General features: G+C 47.8%; 1 protein-coding gene across 1 annotated transcript in view; it reads right to left on the minus strand.

The window, feature by feature from the left end:
- Lhx2 (LIM homeobox 2) overlaps positions 1 to 5,267 on the minus strand; it is a 28,630-nt gene extending 23,363 nt beyond the window's left edge. Inside the window, exon 1 of the mRNA XM_015986196.3 lies at positions 5,035 to 5,267. The gene's annotated coding sequence lies outside the window, so the exon portion shown is untranslated. The remainder of the gene's footprint in view (positions 1 to 5,034) is intronic.
- Between the last annotated feature and the right edge of the window lie 733 nt (positions 5,268 to 6,000).

Raw genomic sequence — 6,000 nt, forward strand, 5'->3', positions numbered from 1 at the left:
TGTCTCTTTAAGTGAAGAATGAGTCATTTCCCACAGATACCTCTGCTGAAACCCATCCACTAGGCAGCCCCCCCCCAGCATTTTTTTATTCTTCCATTAATTAAAACAACTAATGTCCCATTTTTTTATCTTTGCATGAATGGAAATCATTAGAGCCCTTGCAGGTATATGGGAAATTCTGTTTGCTTAAGTATTTACACTTTGATTTCCTATAGGCTCATTTTTTTCGAGCATAAAAAGATTCAAACAAAACAAACAACAACAACAAAAACAAAATCTATGACACTTTGCAATGAAATATGACAGCTAGTTTGCAATGAGCTTATGAGAATCTCTGGTAGGAAGAAATATTCAGAGGGTCCTCTACTAGCACTAAAGCTGACCCTCTGATAAAGGGGTTCTAGACACTTAAGGCAGACATTGATAGGTCAGCAGACTCAGGTTTTTAATTTGTGCTTGTTTGGAGTCAGATGAGCTCATCCAAATTGACTTTCAAACCACTGTGTCACTCTCAAAAGTAAATAAGAAAAAAAGGAAGAAGAAGAAAAAAAAAGTCAGTGCACAATTGGGTCTGTTTGAACGTCCCTATCAGTTGACCGGGTTCAGCTCACATCTCCATTTCTGGGGGCAGCCATAATTAGAGCGATCTATTTTGCATTTACTTCTCTTTGCAAGCAGTACATTATCCACTCTTCCCATGCTTATTAAACAGTGCCACCTGCACCAGATCCAACAAAGCTCTCCCATCAGTCAGGCCCCGCTAAGGGTCCCAGACCATATATTACCATTAACTGAAGCTCAATTGAATAGTTAAAGATGAGTAAAACCAGCAGTTTCCAGGATCTGTTTATGAAAATCTTTTCAGCAAATAAAAATATGAATTCCTCAAATTATCTTTTATAAACCTGTTTCATTTTGTCCATACAGTAATTCAAGCAGCATTTATCAAGTTGTTGAATTAATGAACTATCCTCTGTATGTCACTGAGGTGCCTCCAGCACAAACGTTCGTAGGTACTAGCCAACGAAGTCAATATTTTGTCACTCAGAGCCTCTGACGCTGACCACCTTGATAGCCCTAATGGTGTAAAAAGGATCTGAAGAGCCCAAGACAAGGCTAAGAAGCAAAAGACAATTCTCAGGAAAGCAGCCATGGATCCAGAGAAAGGGAGAGTCAGAATAATGCAAGGCAGAAACAGAAGAGACAGGCACAGAGTGAATCTGCATAGACATCAGTGGCTACAGAAAGACACAGGAAGTTTCCAGCAAACAGGACAGTTTCTGACATTCAGATCCAAAGCTGATGATTTACACATATTTAAGAGCCTCAAACCTCAATGTGGCTTGTTCTTTTAAAAGCTTCCTGCTTTGTTCCAAATACTGCTTATCGTTGGTATTGTCAACAGCTCTGCATCTGGGAGAGATTAATTAAGTGATAGGTCAGACACAATGAGGTGAAAGGGCATGTCCACCCAATCGGGGCTGATTCATCCATTTCAGGGTGGATCAACTTTTTTTTTTTTTTTTTTTTTTTTTTTTTTTTTTTTTTTTTTTTTTTTTTTTGAGAGAGAGAGAGAGAGAGAGAGAGAGAGAGAGAGAGGGAGGGAGGGAGGGAGCATGAGGCCAATTTTGGTCCCATCTCAAGGGAGGATTTGTCAATAGGGATGTCTGAGCTCCTCTGGTGAGGGTTCATAGCTGGAAAAGAATGTTTTGCAGACAGACAAAAAAAAATCTGAAAATCTATCTTTTTAAGGTATGAAAACAAGTCCCAACTATCAATCCTGTCTGTATACTTAGGTTTTCCAGTCTGGGTGAGAGCTCATTTTCCTAAATATAATTATTTTACAAAATAAATAATTGGATGGTTATAAATAAGATTGCTATTTTATAACAATAAAAATTTTAAAGTTCATTTTCACTCCCATCTCCTCTCCCTAAGTGTTTGATGCAAGGCAACTCCTTCCTCTCAAGTCCACTTTTAATTTCTAGATGAGAGAAAGACATAGGAAAGAAAGGGAGTAGGAGAGGAAGAGAGGAAATGAAAGAGGAAAAAGGGAGGGGTTCTAGGTGTCATGGGCTAAATTTTTTCCAAACCAATTAGAGATTATCTTTAAATCTCCATCCTCCAGCCCTCCACACCTTTCTAAATAAATCTTTAGATTAATGAGAAAATAGTTAATTGGGGAAATCTATGTGGCCAGTTAGCGTGGTTCCTAAGCAGAAGGGGTGGGGCACTTTAGATCCTATCCCAGAAATGGTCCCTCCCCATTTCTTCATTGGTGCATCAATGTGGGTCAAAACTGGTGGCAAAATTGTGTGTGTGTGTGTGTGTGTGTGTGTGTGTGTGTGTGTGTAACATATAGATGCAGGACAGGCAGACAGATGTAAATTCTGAGCCTGTGAACAAGGCTGGGTCAGGTTAAAGTGATTGCTCTGGGCAGGCTCCAAGTAAGATATTTGGAATATTTTTATTTCATTCTTGAGCATGTCTGCTAATGCGATTCCCATTTTCTAAGGTTTTCTTTTCTTTTCTTTTTTCAGATGGGTGTTAAGCAACGGTAGGGATGTTTTTCAATTGACTAGCTATTTCCCTTTGCCCGAGCAACCAAATGCTAGTTTCTTAGTTATCCAATTCTTTAAGTCATCTGGGATCTATCTATATTTCTAAAACTGAGCAGAAATACTTAACAGCCTGATCAATATCCATTGACCATCAGCACACCTCACACCCTAACATGCACAGCTTGATCATGTATTTTTGATCATTGAAAAATTCAGAGCATCTTTGGCAGTATATCAAGCTTCCCATAAAATAGTCTGTCTCTTTCTGTGGTCTTAAAAAAGAGTGAGTTGCTCTCTCTCCTGCATTCATCTATCCATCCATTTACACACACACACACACACACACACACACACACACACACACACACACACAGACAGAGACAGAGACAGAGAGACAGAGACAGAGAGAGATGGAGACAGAGACAGAGAGACAGAGAAAGACCTCCTTTCTGGAGAATTTATTGCTCATATATTTGATGAAGAACAAGGTAATTAACTGCAAGGCTGTACATCTGGGCAGCACTTTATATCCATTGCAATAATAAAACACTTTTTTCACATTTTAGCTGAAGAAAGGCTTAGTCCTGCCCACAGATTCAGAGGACCCCAGAGTCTCTGTGTGCAAAGCCTCGTTGTTATAAATCCTGCCTTTCTCTTAAGTGATGGCACACACAATTGCACCAAGGGACACTAAGTTTACTGTGCAAAGGCATTGCACAAGAAGCTGGTCCCTTCTCAGAGCTTTAGCATCAGCATGCGGTGGTTTGAAACATATACAGCTGATTCTTGCACCCCCAATCTGCTAGGCAGCAAACTGGGCAAGAGTCCAGGGACTTATCCTGTAAAAGGCCACAGGATCCTAAGGGCTGATTACCTGAGAATGTGCCACTATGATCTAGTTACCCCAAAAGGAACCATTTGTGTCGAATTTTCTCATATTCAGAGCCCAGAAAACTGTTTCCAAGTTTCTCCATAAGGGAACCCACAGATACATTCAAATCGCTCTAGGGATATGACCCAAAGTTCCCAGCACAAATCCTTAGAACCTCAACCCCAGAGACCACCCCTACCTCCAGCCTGGAAAAAAAATTACCTGCAGAACCTCCCATCTCCGGAGTCCCCTGCTCTGTATTGCAAACTGTGCCCAGCACAAATTATTGGGGGGGGGGGCGGCTTCCTTCTAAAAGCAGCAGCATCTGGGCCGAGGCTCCCTTCTTTAAAGGAGGGAGGACTTCATATGATAATACGTGTAATATGATATGGAATGACAGAATGCATGACAGTTGCCCATAATACAGAGAAAGTCAGTCAAAGGACAGAGGGGACATTTGGATAATTACCATCCATTGGCTAGTCAATCACTCGAACAGAGAGAAACTGCACAAAACCCACAATGGAGTTGGGAAACAAAAGAGACCCGAGCCAGACTCAGGATTAACCGGTCTAAAGCGATCTAAATGCTTTTGTGTCTGAAGAACTGAGGCTCCCGGGTTGCCCCCCCTCGTCCCAGGGAACTAATTGCGGGGATCAGAGATAAGGCTCTCTCCTTCCTTTCCTATTTCTTTGTAGACTGCTCACCACACAGTGAAAAACAAATGATTTCTCTCTGTGTGTTCATTAAACTACTTTAAAGTTAAAGGTGCAGGAGAGAAGCTAGGTGCAGCCCCCTGTCCAGAGGTTGAGAGGATACCCCTTGGAAGGTGCTAGAACAGGCTCCCTTGGCCTTAATTCTTTGTTTGAGGGCGAAGTCTTTCCCTCTTGCCCCCTGGACGCAAATGCTCGCGCACCTGACTGAGGCTGGGCAGCTGCCTCCATTCTGGCAGAGATGGACGACTGGTACCCGGCTTTGAGTGAAAAGTCTCTCTGCATTGCCCCCACACTAGAAAAACACCAGGCCCCTGCCCCGAGTTAAATACTCCAACTGCACATCTAATTAAGTGGGGTAAAGGGGTAACAGAGAAGAGCGCCTAGCCTTCAGCATGGGAGAGTGCTGCCAACAGAGCCGGTTGTAAATTGTGGGCAGAGAGAAATTCTTTCTAAACTGACGAGTGAGAAAGAGGGAACAAACCTTCTAAACTGGGAGGGAGAGAAAATATGCTTGTTGGGAAAAAAGAATAGAGAGACCCACTTCTTGCTTAGGGGAAGGAGAAGAAACATGTCTCTAAAGAGACTTCAGAAATGGTGACTTCAGAAACCGAGAGATGATGGTGAGAGAGGAAGAGAATTCCTTAAAAGAGGTGGACGCTAGAGCTCCGTACCCGAAAGTCAGACCCTCCGCTCCCAGGACTAGAAGACTGGTAACTATCACCCAGTTTTTTCCAGGGTCTCAATCCACAATTCATCTGGTGTCCCTGGCGGTCCCTCGCAGGTTCCAGGCTGGGTGGCAGCCGAAGCTTCTGTGCCGACCCGCGGGTGCACGCTGTGGCTCAGCCCAGCGTCCTGTGCGCAGCCCTCCCGGCCCGGCTCCTCTTACCTTGGCGAGCACTCGGCAGCGGGTGTGGCCGGCTCTGCGGGCAGCCCCGGGCCAGGGCCGGGGCGCGGGGGGCGGCGGTGCAGGACTCGGGGGCAGCAGCAGGGTGAGCACTGGAAGGGCTGGCACGGTGCCCAGAGGGGGGGACCGGGCGGAGGGCAGCCCCGGGGCCTGGTGATGCCCGCAGGGGGGCGGGGAGGGGCGCCGGGGAGCGGGCCGAGGGACCAGGGGCTCCCTCCTGGGGCCGGCGGGACGCTCCAGCCTGAGGGGCCGGCCGGGGACCCCGGGCGGCGCAGCGGTCGGAGTGGCGGCTGGCTCGCCTAGGCTGACAAATCAATCAGGGCCCGCAGAGCCCCGGGAGCTGCCACCCTGGCTGCGGCGCGCGATCCCCGCGATCCCCGCGCTGCCAGCTGACGGCTGCCTCGAGTGTGCTCGGACCGGCCGCGGTCATTAGGCTGCGGGTGCGGGCGGGGGCGGCCGGGCCGGCGGGAGCGCTGGGAGGAGGCGACCGCGCCGCAGCGTCCTGGCCTGGGCGCCCCGCCCGCTGCCGTCCCGCGCCCGCTGGGCTTCTCGCCCCCCACCCCACCCCACCCCCCGCCCCGTCACGGGCTTCGCTGTCCCCGCTTCCCGTTTGGCTCGGCCCGCCTCCCTCTGTCTCCATCCATCCCCGGTGTCTGTCGATCTCTTCCTCTCCTGTCCTCCCTGGAACCCTCCCTGTGTCCCTAGATCTTTCTCACTGCGCCTCTCTTTCCCAAGGTGGGGCTGCCTCTCTTACCCCTCGCTCCTCGCTCATTCTCACCGTTTTCTCCCTCCCTCTCATTTCTACGCCCCCCTCCCCCGTTACCCCTTTCTCCCTCTGCTCGGAAAGACTGGCTGTTCTTTCCTGTCCCTGTTTGGAACAGAGGTCCCCCAAATCCAACTCAAGTCATTTCCCTGCCCTGGGACCTCGGACAAGTCACCCAACCCCTC

This window comes from Peromyscus maniculatus, chromosome 4 (genome assembly GCF_049852395.1).
Source record: "Peromyscus maniculatus bairdii isolate BWxNUB_F1_BW_parent chromosome 4, HU_Pman_BW_mat_3.1, whole genome shotgun sequence".
Taxonomy (NCBI): domain Eukaryota; kingdom Metazoa; phylum Chordata; class Mammalia; order Rodentia; family Cricetidae; genus Peromyscus; species Peromyscus maniculatus.